Source organism: Lepisma saccharinum, chromosome 1, assembly GCF_977018435.1.
Source record: "Lepisma saccharinum chromosome 1, izLepSacc3.1, whole genome shotgun sequence".
Classification (NCBI taxonomy): domain Eukaryota; kingdom Metazoa; phylum Arthropoda; class Insecta; order Zygentoma; family Lepismatidae; genus Lepisma; species Lepisma saccharinum.
This window is the reverse complement of record NC_139229.1, coordinates 76,297,083-76,313,669: the sequence shown is the minus strand read 5'-3', so window position 1 is coordinate 76,313,669 and position 16,587 is coordinate 76,297,083. Positions and strand designations below refer to the sequence as shown.

General features: G+C 42.9%; 1 protein-coding gene across 2 annotated transcripts in view; it reads right to left on the bottom strand.

Annotated features, from left to right (window-relative positions):
* The window catches only part of LOC145996749 (uncharacterized), a 470,158-nt gene that overhangs the window by 436,032 nt on the left and 17,539 nt on the right, over positions 1 to 16,587 (bottom strand). Inside the window, exon 1 of one of the 2 annotated variants that reach the window (XM_083133282.1) lies at positions 14,956 to 15,908. The exons of the other annotated variant lie outside the window; for it this stretch is intronic. The gene's annotated coding sequence lies outside the window, so the exon portion shown is untranslated. Of the gene's footprint in view, positions 1 to 14,955; positions 15,909 to 16,587 lie in introns of those variants that run through there. 2 annotated transcript variants of the gene reach the window in all.

Genomic DNA, 16,587 nt, shown 5'->3' with positions numbered 1-16,587 from the left:
TCGAACCCAGGACCCTTTGTATAAGCACTACGCCATAGACTAGGTCAAGACGACAGTGTTGAGTCCTCGTGATTTCGCTTTTATAGTATCTAGTCATCGATCATCCTCATCGGCCGGCCCTCCGTTACGCATAGCATTTTCAGTTTTTCTAAGTCTCCAACCATTGTTGTTGTCATCGAAAAATTACTTGGTTTGGTTTTTATTACTTCGCCTTACTGCCACTTTTGGTTAATCGCGACGACGAGGATGAGTGATGATGAAGGGACAGCCACAAAGAACACCTGTGCCAAAGCTGGGATTCGAACCCGGAACACCTGGCGTCGTAGAGCGCTGTGAGAACCACTCTCCGCCTGAAGGTCGGCAATTTCGCAAAAAAAAATGTTCTGGCTATCGATTATCCTCATCAACACGATTAGGTACGCGACTCTTCTTTACGTAGGAGCCGCGGTGGTCTAGTCGTTAGGGCGTCTGACTAAAACGCGGGAGACCGGGTTGCGATTCCTGGGTGAGTAATCTAAAGTCTGAATACCTCCGACCTTGTCCCAGCATAAAGCGACTCTGGGGCTCACCCAGCCTCAAATCAATGGGTACCTGAAAGCAACCCTGGAGGGAGAGTAAAGGCGCCCGGAGCGTGATGCTAATCACATCGGACCGAGAACGAGAATGTGTGCCTTCATGGCACGGGGAACTTGACCTTTTTTACGTACAGTGTCTTCAGCTTCGCTTAAGTCTCCAAGCATTGTTCTGTTCGGAAATGTACTCGTAAGCAAACAACCCATACAACAACAATCTCCCAGAGATATCCATTAGATATCCACAATGTCCAGATCAGATCCATGGATGTCCATTAGATATCCAATTCTGGATAACCTTGGGACGTCTATTGGATATCCAGTACTGGATATCTGAAACTCGACCAATTCTTGATATCTAATACACAGCCTAAACGTGTGTAGAACTGGCTGTCAGAAACATTGTCCAATTCCGAATATCCAATACGGCGCCAAATCTCTTCCAAAACTGGATATCCAAAACACATCCAATTCTGGATATCCAAAACATATCCCGATCTTGTCCAAAACGGGATATCCAAAACACATCCAATTCTGGATATCTAATACATGTCTAGAACTGATCCAGAACTTATCCAACAATGAGCATAAATAAGATGTGTTTCGAATATTAGAAAATGGTCATAGTATTCCCGTTGTGTATATTTCCTCATACCTTATCTTGGAAGTGATCCGGAAATGTCCAAAACATATCCATTTCTGGATATCATGTATGCGGACAAATGGATATCCAAGGGACGTCCAATAGATGTATATTGGATATCCAGTACTTCCGACCAAAATATCCAATTGATGTCTTTTGGACATTTGTGTGCTATGTCAGCTGCAGTCGCTAGATGGTACTGGCAAAATGTATAAAAGAAACTAAAGTTTTCGTAACACAAATAATGGTATATTTGATTATAAATATAATGAAATGATGTGTGAACATTAAGCTACAAGGATAAGAAGAAAATTTAAAGCAGTGAATAAAAGTGTATCTCCCATGACCAACCCTTCTGATTCATGACTATATAATAAGAAGCTATAGCCTGTTCATTACCAGTGCGTAGTTACAGATCGGATAGTTCATTGAACTATCCAACTTGACTAGTGCCTATTTTAAGAGGAAACAAGAAAATTAACAACAAACATTGGTGGTTGACTGTTGCATGCATCTTTTCATATCGAAATAATATCCAGATGATATCCAAATGTACTATGTAGTCCAAAAATTGTACTTTTCGTGTCCATACAATATCCAAAGTATGTACAAAAAATGTCTAAATCAAAGCATAATGTACAGGTTACGTCCCACTTGATGTCCAAGAAATGTCCAAAAGTGATCCAAACTGTACAAAACATATCCATTTCTGGATATCTACGGGATATCACGTATGCGGACAAATGGATGTCCAGCAGATGTCCAGTGGATGTCTTTTGGACATTCCTGGATATGTATTGGATATTCAGAACTTCCGACACAAATATCCAAAAGATATATTTTGGACATCACGTGTGCGGACAAATGGATATCCAGCAGATACATACTGGATATCTTTTGAACATTTGTGAGCTGTGTGGGAAGAATAGAATATTTTCTTGTCTTAGAATGTCTCAGCCACCTTTCCTCGGTAAGCAGTCATGACAAATGAGAGCACCTGACGCTTACGAGAACGTAGCTTAGCGGAGAGGGGGGGGGGCAAGTTCCCCCAAGCGATTAAAACATCACTCACTCTCTTCTGCAGACCAAACAGCTTGGTTTTATCATTAACAATGTGGCCCGAAGATGACGGAAGCAGTTAACGGCCTCGAGGTGGACGCTGCCGCAGTCGACGCACAGAGCACGTGCAGCGGAAGTTTGTCCGAAGGATGTTATATCAAATTCTAGACACACCGCAGTCTATACTCTATATCCTTCTTTTATCATAAGGTTACTTCCCTGAGAACCTCGACAAAGTGTCACTCCAATGACGCTAAGGTTGAATATACCTAGGTAAGGTAAAGGAACCCCAATGCATGTGCATGAAGGCCATAGTTGGGGAGATGTGATCAGCATCACGTCCGCAGGCCTTTACCCCCCAAGAACCAATGTACACGAGGCTGGGTGGGCCTCAGAGCCGCGCAGAAACAGGGAAATTACTGGACAAATTCATGGTCCAGATCAGGTGCCCCCGGGGTTCGAACCCAGGTCTTCCGCTGGTAGCCAGATGCTCTACCAACTTTTTTTATATATAAAGGAAGCGGTTCTTCGCTTTTTTTCTCAATTTCTACATTTCTCGGTTTTACTCAATTTTCAGTTTTTCTCATTTGGACAAAAACAAATATCCATGTCTTACCCGGAACTCGAACCCGGAACCCCTGGTGTGGTAGCGCGCTGTGCTAACCACTCCGCCACGGAGGTCGACGACCAACTGAGCTACAGCGGCCTGCATTTTATAATTAAACAGACGCACCTCATCCAAAAATTTCGCTCTCGAGGAGGTATACTTCTTTTATGTTTCTTCCATTGGGTTCTTCTAGGTCTTGACAAGACCTTGGGCCTGACCCAGTGAGACTTTAGTCCAGTCTTGTTCGCTACACTTTTTAACACCAGGTGGAGTGCAGGTGCATTCCAATGTCAGTATGGTGCAGAGAAATTGCGTTCAACCAAGTACACGCTTAGAAGATTCAACAAATGCTGCTTTAAACGTCTATTTAATAGGTTACCAAGGGCCACATGATCATACACCAGACCGTGCACCGCTCCAGAACATAGTGCAAACGGTGCAGACACAAATACACCAAACCAACGAAGTAGACGGCTCAGTGTTGCACCGTGTAACCAACCAGACGCGTGAGTGCAGAGAGTTACAAAGTGCAGCAAAGTAGACGGGGCTATATAATCTTTCGTTTCGAGGAACCACGATGATATTCTAAATTCTAAGAATTCCTGTTAAGGCGAGGAGATACAGTTACGCACCATGTGTGCATTTATTTGAATATCGTCGGAATGGCAATGCTACCGAAGAAAAACGTGGGGGTACAAGAGAGTATGAATTTCTCCACATGTGGCAGGTCGAAGCGTTTTTCAAAGTTGATTATTAAGCTAGATACAACCTGTAAAAAATATGACTAATAAGAATTTTCGGAATCCCATGTATTTCTTATGGGGAATCAACTTCAACATCAAATTACGGCTAATCAAATGGGAGTTTCGATTTTTCTGCTGGGCAATCACTTCTTCAAACTGCCCTCTTCCCGTTGATATCATATTCTATTCAATATGATATTATCATCATCCCAAGATAACACATAGAAAAATACTCCCATATGCCCAATGCATTTCTCCTTGCCTCCTGACAGTGTTGCCAAACCTGGTGCGCATAAAAGAGCTAAATTTGACTTTAAATGGAGTTAAAACTGACTTTCAAGGAGCTGGATTTACAAAGTTCTTCCTAGAGTAATGTTAGTTGTCAAAGGGGTGGAGCTCTGCTATTACCGTTAACTCTAAATTGATGACAAGTTATTCTTAGTTTTCACCATGTAGATCCGGCGGCATCAACCATCTCATGGTCGTACGAAATCTAAAATAAAGGATTCCCTGATAACAATATTATGCCAATTTCACGTCACACGGTGCTATAAAAAAGTAGCTGGGGATATAAGAGGGGATGGTGCGACGTAGCCAATTATAACAATATCACGTCACGAGCAAAATGCATAATCATGGCAAAATTTGGTCTATATGGGCCGGAACCAGTGATGGTATCATAATGAGACACGGACGCGGGCGCCCCAGTTCACAGGCAAACGAGTGCACGAAAGAGCCAGATCTGGCTCCAAGAGAGCTAAGTTGGTAACACTGACTCTTGGGGAAAAGCCGGGAGGAGACTGTCTCGCATGCCCTTAAAGCATTCAGCATAATCATCGCATGGGATGAGTTCCCTATTGCCATTTACAACTCCATGAAAGTCATTAATGTCTAAACATTGCATTTATACTCTGTCCCGGGTATCTCTGGAGCAAACGAACGAAAACAAATCTCTGCGCAAGTAGTGACGCCAATGAACACGTGTGAGGGAGTGGGATTCAGTGAAGGGGAGAAAGATACTTCTGTTACCAGCCTTCGCAGCAGCGTGTACTGCTTCTCTCTGCCCACTCGCCTCCCCCATTCCCTCTCTCTCTGCCACTATGCACAGCCTTGCTCCAGGGATAGCCTGGACAGAGTATAGTTTAATAAGGATTTTTTGTTGATTGATTTTAAAAGGACTTCTAAACAATAAATTTCTCAGAATTTCATTATTGATTCCCGGAATCACAGCTAACCACCTCTAATATAATTTGTTTCCATGAAAAGACACCTTGATATTTAGGCAAGTAAGGATGTAACGCGATAACTATAAGAAGAAAACTTTTCATGCAGTGTAAGGAAGTCACACATTTCCACCAATAAGCAAGCCGCAGATATCGTATTGGTACATAGACTGTGAATAGATACACGAAGAAAATAGAAAACAGGTACGTGCTTTTCATTGCCCATTCGAGTGTAAGTCCATCCGATCAGTACTAGACCTACAGTTTAAAGTGGGACCCGAACCAATATGTGCCTCCACCGGGGATCAATGCGATTAAGAAAGCCTGCTAGAGGATGGCCATTAGGTACAAAAACGTCACCTTAATTTTGCAAGATTAAAATATTATATATTTTCTAGAGTTTATGTAGCCTGGATGGCAACACTGCTTTCCCATCATAGATTCTTGCATCTGAGACCACGACGAGTGCTTTCTTTTTCATGGCATTGGAAGAGCGAGGAGAGATCAGAATGGAACTAATTAAGTAATCGTAAATCATCCTTCAAAGAGACGTAGGCAGCTTGAAGCGGCCGAGAAAACTCTTAAACTTCAACCGCAGGAATCGTGAAAGAAAAAGCATAGGACAAAGGGCATTGGAGAATCAAATGTACAATTAACACGTCACCGCTAGCTTGTTCACCATATTTTCAAGTTAAATAAGGATCACTTAATTACTGAAAACTACGTCCTCTATGTTACAACCGCGAGGCTGTACTGAAAAACTTGCAAGACACGAGAAGAAACACACAAATCAAAAAGTGTCCGACATCAACAAGTTAAAGCAGCCTGTTAAACGCACAAAAAATAATATCAAGGTTGAGTTTTATGAAGATTTGATTTGATTTAGTTTATTTTACTTAGCGTTTTGTGCCTCTTGGCTAATTTGCGAAGATGGGGATGAGTGATGAAATGATGAAATTGATGAATGGACATTCACAAACAACCAAGCCCGACCGGGATTCGAACCCGGGACCCTTGGCGTCGCAGCGCGATGTGCTAACCACTCGGCCACAGGGTCGGGCGAGTTTTATGAAGAATATGACAGTTTCTACAAATGGGAATTATATTCTCACGTATACGCGGGTTTAACCAAGTATGCAATCAGTAGTTTAAAAGCGAGTTTCACTGTCTTAATCGTCCAATCGGCTTGGGTGTTTCTCTGTACGTTGCTGAATTGTCCAATCGGCATGGGTGTTTCTCTGTAGATTGCTGAATCGTCCAATCGGCATGGGTGTTTCTCTGTAGGTTGCTGAATCGTCCAATCGGCATGGGTGTTTCTCTGTAGGTTGCTGAATCGTCCAATCGGCATGGGTGTTTCTCTGTAGGTTGCTGAATCGTCCAATCGGCATGGGTGTTTCTCTGTAGGTTGCTGAATCGTCCAATCGGCATGGGTGTTTCTCTGTAGGTTGCTGAATCGTCCAATCGGCATGGGTGTTTCTCTGTAGGTTGCTGAATCGTCCAATCGCCTTGGGTGTTTATCTGTAGGTTACTGACTTCAGCTCACCCTAGTACATATCCCCTGCTCTTTTCCTGACGATCTGCAGCGCTGAAGGCCTCAATTATTGCACAAGCCTTAACTAACCTCCCTGTCTTTCGCCTTGTCTGCAGTTTTTTGCAGCTTGACCAACAATGTATTATTTATGCTAAGAGAACTAAGCATATACATACATAACCCATGGCGCGACCGACTGCCAGTCTCCCTTCCACAATCCTACCTAGAGGTGTGGAGTTCTTCAACCGGTAATGGGGTGACGTGCGGTCAGCACGTCGAACCCCCAGCCGTTATATGCGACCGAGTTACACTACTCACTGGTAGCTCCCCAATTTCCTCACGATGGCGGGTTGCCACCGGCCCTATACACAGGTCAAGAACCCAGATGGACTCGAACCCATGTCGTCCCGCAGTCTGAGCCTAAAGGACAGCGCCTTAGACCGCACGGCCATGGAGGAGGACGAACTAAACATAACAAGAAGGCATTTAGCCTAACAATGGTTGCATTTCGGCAGACGTCAGAAGGCGAAGGCGGGGAGGGTGGCTGAGGCTTGTGCGATGAGTGAGACCCCCACCCGGGCCAAGCGCAGAACGGTTATTTTGACAAAACCTTGTTTCCCTGCTGGCCACTTCGGGGAGGAGGGATTCCACGGTTGCCGTTTGTTGCTCAAACAGGCAGCCAGCGGTAGGCCTAATTATATTGGTCGCATTTCCAGTTGCCGGCTGGAAAACCGCGAATCAGCGATCAGTTGAATTATTTTCGACTGACATCGGCAATTTTAGTCACAAGGCACCGAAAGTTGCTGGAGGGACAAAACAAATTAGCGTCGGATGTACAGTGTTGCCAAACGTACTCTAAAACGAAGGACAGAGAGAGCGAGTTGACCAGCGCCGTTACGAGATAAAAGTTGTACAATACGTAGTACACAAAGAATGGGAAATTAGTACACAAAACAACCAAACAATGTATAAACAAGCTAATAAAAATATCTGACAAAAACAGACGTACGCTTGGCAATGTTGTAACGGGAGAGCGATGTTACCTCTACAGCTGCAGATGGAACTATGCAGGTCAGCCGCCAGTTGAGTCTGCGATCAGTATAGCTCTTTGACTGCAAGTTACTTCGTACGTACATGAACGCGGCAACAGCGGGTCACTCCCAGAAAGACAGGTCCGCGCCGGAAGAAAGCTTGGGCCGACTTTAGTTTCGTGCGACAAGAAAGCTTTGTGGAAACAATCAGGCTGTAGCACATACACGTTAAATAGATTGCTACAGATTTGTGAAGCAAATCTTCACAATGTGTGATCATTGGTGTTAATTAAAATTCATTTCAAAGGCGGCATGTGTGGATTGCCAGAACGTTCAATCAACATCAAACCGAAACCAGGCCTAAGAATCAGCCATATAAGTAACACATGGGAGTTGCGAGGGTATATGGTGAGAGGGTGGATAAACACTCACCACATGTGAGGCCACAGAGACAGGGAACAGCCACCTTTGCGGATGGGGCCAGTGCCAAGAGGGGGATGAGGGAAAATCAAGGTTTATCCAGCAAAATGGGAAACAACATGTTTAATTCATGACATTCCCTCTGCTGGTGCTAACACTCCAATCAATCGTATTAATGTCACGGCGGCGTTGTTTAAGCTTACACACGCATCGGCGACACAGTCGGCACGCATATATTTTCTCATGCACGAATCTGCGTAATTATCACGTGGCCAGTGCAGGGGGAAAAATGCAGAGACCTGGATTGGGTGAAGCCAAGAATATTTTTTTTCTCTGATCTGCACATGTGGCAAATACGCATATTGTGAATAGGGCATTGTTGAAAAAATTCCGCTTCATACTCACGAATAAATGCAACTAAAATCAGTACAGTTGACGGCAAATGTAATACTAAGCGAAATGTTCAGTCATTCTTGATTGCTGTAATTGAGTGAAATAGTAAACACAGAATAAGCCCAATTCTATTCCTTAAAACAACATAGTAGTAGAAGAAAACAACAAAAATAGCAATAAGCAATTTCCAGTCACAGACTGTTCTAAGACTCGTCACATGTAAGATAAAGCTAACAACGTGATTTGATTTGCCTTAACTTCACTTTTCTGCCACTTTGACTAATCGTCAAGGATGAAACGAACACCCATGCCCAGTCCGGGATTCGAACCCGGGACCCTTGGCGTCGTAGCGCACTGCGCTAACTAAAAAAGCAACAACAGAACACGTACCGCCGCCTCGACGCTTGCCACCGAAGTCTCCTGGCTAGAGTCCTGGGCTGGGTGGGCTATGAGTGTCCCCTCATCAATTTCATCATATCATCACTCATCGTCCAAAGTGGCAGAATAGCCATTCTAACATAACAAATATACAAATACGAACATAACGTTTGAAAGAAACACCATAAGCCATTGCATCTACAAAGTTTGTACTACATCAATTCTAAGAATAATCGTGATTGGACGTACATTCACGGACAGTTCTGAGTTGTAACAAGCCAATTTACTTTGAAAGGAATCATTACAATCCAAAAGTGTCCGTGACTGTACACTGAAATGGTTCCTTAATTATTATTTTTATTTGCTTTATTTTACTTCGCTTTTTGTGCCATTTTTGGCTAATTTGCGAAGATGGAGATGAGTGATGATGACATGATGAAATTGATGCATGGACACTCGCAAACATCCACGCCCAGGCCGGGATGAACCCGGAACCCGTAGCGCGATGTGCTAACCACTCCGCCACGGGGGCCGGCACTGAAATGGTTCCTATCAGGAATTCAACACAAACTCCTTCCCCTTCGACTCAAGAGCAATATCTGAACGCCCACCATTACACATTTCTTAACGGGGACAGAGATGGGGTTCTACTGCTGAAAAAAAAAACATTTTGAATGTAAATATTAGTAGGAAAACTGAGCGATGTAAAGTGCATGATTTTCTTCAAGAAAAAGTAAAAAATGAAGGTACTACCCCATAATCCCCACCTCGATGCGCCTCTCCGATCTTATTACCAGCAGGAATCTGGGGTCAAAAGTGGAGGATTTTTTTGTAAATGGCGCAGGTGGTCGAACAGAGTTGGAAGTGATGCATTCATTGAGTTATATATAATGTATCTCTGATCTTTAGATTCCAATTTCGATCGAACCGGGAAGTGGCCATTTGAGGCAGAAGTGTAGCCAACTTTTCGACAGTGTCTCCACACTTAATTTTCTGTATTTGGTTACTTAACACCGTGTTTCTACTTATTTGTTTGTCCAGAATTGTCAACATCTGGGGTGTAAGTTCGTATTTAACGAATGTAAATTTACAGTCAAAATAACCATTAATCGTGTCTTTGTGAAAATGTGTAGGGGTGTTGTGGGTATGTTAATAAATCATTTCTTTAACCCGTGACGCAACAGCCCCCGAGGGTCAGCTCCCATCTGCCGAGGCGTGGCGTGTGGTGAGCACAACGAACCCCTAGTCGTCGTCGTATGTTTTCGTGACCTGGTTACGCTACTCATTTGTATCTCCCCACTTTCCTCATGATGGTTGGTGGGCACCTGTTCCATACACAGGCCCAAATCTAAGGAGATAAGTTGTTACGTTTCCCCCAGGAGACTCGAACCTGCGCGCGTCTCGCAGTCGGAGCCTAAAGCACGACGCCTTAGACCGCACGGCCACAATACGAGACATAAATCACTTCTGGGGCCTGGAAATATTACAATGACGTACAAAAACTGTCCATTCAATGCAAACAAATGTTATTCTGTATAATCTATAAGCATAAGTCTAAACAAACCTCACTTTTCGGAATTTGGGATATTAGAAATGAACGGTGCTTCGGAACTATTTGTTGCTAATAGACCAAAGCTTCGGCAAGTTGACCAATCGCTATAAATCGCTGTACGTGTCACGGGCGTAGCCAGAAAACTATGTAGGGGAGGGGGGCAGGCCGATTCCATAAAACTGAATAGCAGAAATTAATACAGTGTGGCTACTCTAGAACCATGATAACATTCAAGTATAACTCTCGGTTTTTCAAGTCGAACTCCCAAAAATTCAAGGATACAGTCACGGACACTACTGGGTCGTAACAATTCCATTGAAAGTTAATGTGGTTGTTACAACCCAGAAGTGTCCGTGACTGTACAAGAAGCAGATGTTTTCTCTATTTCAACCTTACGTATTACGGCCTCGCACCACTCTCACACAAATATATTAGCAATATAAAGGTTCTGTGCGATTCAAATTTATCCAAAACTTCTAATGCAATTCCATTAAACGCTATACATATTTAAAATGTTTAATTTAAAGTTCGGAGTTTACGTTTGGCACTTCACATACTCAGACTCGAAATTCATCTCCATACGAGACATACCAATCTATGAAAAATTGATAAATTGTATAAGAATTTCAAACTCGAAATGAAGTAATCAAATTCATGATATCTTATCTTGCAATAATCTTCCGTCTGTAAGATATGCCCTGTCCCATCTATCTCGGGAGCAGGCGAATGAGAACTAGTCTCCGCGCAAGTAGTGACGCGAGACGGCTCTACTAATGAACAGTGAGAGGAATGGGATTGCGTAACGGAGGGGGGGGGGGAGGCGTTTGGAGTTACCCGCTTTCCCTGCTTCGCTCTTGCCCACTGGATTTCCCTCCCTCTTCTCTGTCGCTATGTGCGGCCCTGCTCCACAGTTGGCTGTGACAGGGTATAATTGTTCTGCAAAGGACACTAACGAAGTCAACGGATTGATTCTGTTTATTTTCCACGCAGCTTTCATTTGCTTCCTCCATAAAAATAAAAGCTAGACTGTGAAATAATTGCCTCAGGGTATTTATAAATGTGCATACATTTAATGGGATTCCGATGAATAAAAGTTGCAATTTTGCACATCTACGGAGAAGAATTCACGTACAATTCCCGATGAGCAGCCGCCCTGTAATAGTAGTAACTAAATAAAAATGATTATGAACTACAGAGACCGATAACGAGACAAGTACCTGTAAAATCTGAACGAGACAACGTCCGAGACTCTCAGTCTTGTTTTGAGACTTGTCAGACGAAACCAGGGGCCCAGGGTTCGAATTCCGGCCTGGGCATAGGTGTTCTTTGTGAGTGTACCTTCATCCTTTCAATCATATCACTCATCCTCATCGTTACGATTAGCCACAATTGGCAAAAAAAGTGAAGTAAAATCAATCAAAACGGAACATTGCCTTACACAGGGTTCGACCATAGGACCTCTGGCTCAGCTAACCCCTCCACCAGAGAGTCAAGCAGAAGTATAGTGTCATACAACAGACGAGGATTGATTGATTGATTTGCTTTACTTTACTTAGCCTTTTGTGCCACTTTTGGCTAATTTCCGAAGATGGGGAAGAGTGATGATATGATGAAATTGATGAATGGACACTCACAAACATCCACGCACAGTTCGGGATTCGAATCCGGGATCCCTGGCGTCAGTGGCAGCGATTAGGTGGGGCAGTTTCCCCCACTTTTACCCATGCTAAACCTTATATACAAAGGGAAATATACTGTATTTGCCCCCTCTCCCCGTTTTGACACCTTGCCACCTTGGAACCCAATCGCCGCCACTGTCTAGCGTCGTAGCGCGATATGATAACCACTCCGCCACGGGGGCTGCCGAACTGAAGAGGAAAGATGCAAAAAGCAACATATATATACAAGCGCTACTTTACCCCATTTTTCAATGGCTGGTAAACCTGTTAGTAGAATACGTACTATAGGTTATAATTTCATGTCGTGCATGCATACAAACACCCTTTATCCATTTATGAAAAATTTCCGCAAATTAAAAGCAAATAAAACAACTGTCACTGACAAATACGTAACGTAAACAAAGAGATTTTAATTCTTCTGTTCGGAATAACTAATTGGTGTGAATCCGACAGCGTGGTCTAAAATGTACGTCGTATATATATATATATATATATATATATATATATATATATATATATATATACCTACCTTCCAGCGATCGAACTTTCAATCCTAGGTGGTCCACGCAGTGTGAACGTGAAGGCAGGTCTGATACCAGGGGATTTTTTCTACGGTGATACAGTACAATTTGCTCTGGAGATCACTCAGCATCCACTGGGATTCATGCCAGGGAAAGGGAGAGCAATGCTACAGGTTAAAGACAGCTGGAGTATGGTGTTGATCGCCATCACAACTGCTGATATTGCGAAAGTTCTATGTTACAATTGTACAATCTTGTTGACTTAATATTTTGTATGGATGTCACCTCATCGGCTATTATCACCTCAACTGAGACAACGAAACGCAGGTCAAATTTCATGGTCATACTGGTATGGTCTGATAGGGATCGAAATGTGGTCTTGGCGAGACTAAAACTGGAGGGTTGATTGTCAGAAAATCTCACCCCAATAGCCAGAATATAATTGACAGAGCACGGGTTTAACATCCCTGTCCCTATATGTGAATTTTACCAACATATTCTACCAAGATTAACACTTTAGACGTTAATAAATTTCTAGGTCCACTAGCCAATGGCCAATGACGTAAATAAAAGAAGCAATGACGCACAAAAAAATATAATCTTCCCCTACGAGTTCGATGAACAAACACAAGTGGCTTTCTACCATGCTTGATATATAGAAACAAAAGTTTAGCGTCCATTTATTAAAAATCCTAGGCCAATTTACATTAGATGATTAGTTGTACTGTTAATATTTTACAAAACTTCATATGAGTCATATTATTCTGTTATTTGTCGCACTAGATGTATCTTAGTAGATGGAAGTCCGGGGCTGTAGCCCCTCAAACCCCTATCGTAAATCCGGACCTGACAACACTACTGCATGCATGTAAGCAAACAATGTACAAGAAAAGTTTTTGTTTAGAGAGTATAAAGTTCACTTCACTATCTCTTTACAAATATACAAACGGACAGAAACACACAAAATAAGCAGAACGAGAGCAGGGAGAAGCAGTATAAACCCCCCCTTCCCCAATACTTGGATTTTTAAACAATACTTCCACTTCAAGGTGTGCCGAGAGAGAGGAGTGTTTCGGGGTTCAACCACCACGAAATATCTTCGGAATAGCAATATGGAAAATAAAGCATAAAAGACTGTTAGAATTAGCATTAATTTTCCAATTCTGTTATTATATAGCAACATTTAAATCCTAATGTTTCAATTTCTTGCCTACAGATGGAGTTCAACTGTTATGTAAACATCTGAAACACCATGTTGTAGCGAAGACTCTAAATCAATCAATTGAAGTTTTCCGCACAGAAATTCGAAAGCAAGTACTTCCTAGGAAAACAGTGTGCATGATACAAAATGTTCATGTACACAAAGGTATATATGAGGAATTATCTGTGCCTGTGTTTAATTTATTAAGATTATGACGCTATCAAAACCCCTCCCGCAATTTTTACCTGGGCACACCCCTTCTTCCACTGGCAAATAAAAACCTGTCTCGTTATGAAAATAAATTTGGGAAATCTCTCATACAAGTGACTTGAAAATAGGCAATATCATTTCAAAAAATACAGAAATTCTGCAAGTTTAATTTTAAAAATGTGGAGGCACATAGTGGTTCGGATCCCACTGTAGGTCCAGTCCCAATTAGCCTTATTGTGCATAAAGTAGACTTAAAACACCAACTCAATCAATTTTAAAAATCATAGGAATATATGCAGATTGGCCTATTTCTTCCAACTTTCGATTGAAGGCTAATTATAAAATATCTTACTTCAATCAATTTTTCAGATAACATATAAGCTTAACATTGCAATATTGTACTATAATATTCCCGTGGTTTTTGTTTGCCCTCTTGACATGTGAACACAAACGTCTTCATTACTACTGAATAACAAAATTCTTGCAACTGTACCTTGATCGGCCAGACAAAATTATCGGGGAATACAGGTTATAATTTGAGACTTTAGGTGGCAGCAGTGTATCGATAATTTTGCATCTGCGTTGTAGGGGTAAATTTAAAGCTAAAATGACCAAGGACTAAACATTTGTGAAAAAGAATAGAGAGATGTTCAGAAAATTTGAGAGGTAAACAAACTGTGGGCGTACAATAAATACCTTTACTACATGTTCATAATACTCTCGTAGCCCTTTACTCAAATTACGACGATTAGTATGAATGATGATTTGTCGAAATCGAGGAGAGAACAGATATCTGGCAATGGGACAGTACGTGAGTACCGTTCGGAGTTGAGACCACGAATCGCCCGGTAAGGTGGTCGACGGCATTCGACCTCGCTACCAAAGTTAAAGAGTTCGGTTCTGGCTGGATCTGGGACGGGTTTTCTTTGAGAGTGTCCCTTTATCAATTTCATGTAATTCATCATTCGTTCTCATAGTCGCGATTAGCCTAAAGTGGAAGCAAAGTGACGTAAAATAGCAAAAATACAAAATCATGAATCGAACACTCGACGCTCTAGGTCGCTGTTGGCCCAATTTCCAGAGAAAACAAAGTCGATCGACGGAAATTATGCCAAAGGTATAGAGCCGACTACATATAACCAACCCCTCATGTGATACATAGCTACGCCACTGTTAATAGGTTAGTACTCACCCAATGTAGCTCCACGCACGTAGTCTACGAATTCCTTGTAGCACTAGAAGCACTTGAAGGAACCCAATTCGAACAGAAAAAACACGCCGTAGATCACACAGGGACTGTCAGACGTAGCACATGCCTCTTTTGGGGGGAGGGGTTAAAAAAAGCAAACAAATGCACGCCGAATTGTCTTTACTGACAGCCGATCACTTACGGAAACAAACCGACTAACGACAGATACTTGGATAGAGTGCAGCGGCAGCTGACAGACACTGATGTTCGTCAATGTAAATCCAATTCGTTTGAGCTTTCAACGTGTTTGAACCAGTTTAATGGGAGAAGAAAATCACAGGCCGGTTCAGTACGGACGATGTGGGGTAAAAATATGCCAAAACGTTCACTGAAAATTCCGCGGAAAACGCACTTCCAATCACGAGGTCACTGCTTAAAAAATCACTCCATCCAACACTACGGCACAAACTTGTTCACACTTGCTCTTCACTATCACGTGTCTCGATCCAAACAGAAGAGAGTTCCGGTTTGATTTTGACCCTGGTATGTTATCTAGCAGCAGCACAGGTCCAAGGGGAAAATTGGCCGCTACAAAATTTTTTGGGTTCGCGCGTACTCTGAATGTATACAACGTCGTTGACCTTGTCTTTACTTTTGGCCAGCAGCCACGATAGCGCTATATATACGCAGAGACTAGTCGGGAGAGGGGAGGCGAGTTTTGAGATGTCAGTTTCTCTCCTCCGCGGTGTGGGGGTTATCGCGTCAGACAATAACACCACGGCAGTCTGTCTCGCTCAGATCTCTGGGCACACACTGATGCAGCTCGCCTCGTGCGCCTCAGACTAACCGCCCAGCACCATCGCTCGTCTCGTGCAACTCACCTCGCTCTTGAACTCTCGCAGAGCCAGCACCGCCTGGCGGAGGTCCGTCGCAACCGTGCTGAAAACAGGCGCACTCTCACAAACACACACGCGCGCAGAGCAGAGGTTCGATAATGCTAGACTGCTGCTGGTCACGTGGTTTCCAGCGGAACGGAACATTTTCCCTTCGAGGGGGGGCACACAACAGCAGGATGCACGCGGACTGGGGCCTTTCTCAGTTCTGCGCATAGGTGCCAACTCTGTTAATTGTCGACCAGAAGCGGGCACTGCTCGGCAGTTTAGCAAACTAACATCATTTTCAACACAAATTCTCTTGACTTTTTAAAAACCCTATTTTATACGTATACAGTGTTCGAATCGATGACCTAGTGCAGGTGTATCCATCAGAAATATAAGCGAGGAGGGTTAAAACGTAAAATGTTGTTTTCTGAAAGTGAGAGTTATACAGGGTGATTGGTAATTCGACCTATTCCTGGAAAGGGGTAATACTAGAGCACATTTGCAACAAATTTGACCCTATGCACCGGGGGTCGGAAATCAATGGGTTTCGAGGTATTGCAGTTTGTAGATTTTCATGACATATTCCGACTTGCGAACAAAAAACTAATAGTTGTGAAAAAACTACTACACCCTGGGCACTTAATCCACATGTTGCTAACAGCTGACGAATGAGTGAATGGGGAAAAAAATCATGCCCAAAATTCCCATACCCACAGAAAGAAACAGTCATTGGAGCACACGTCATGAAGAAATT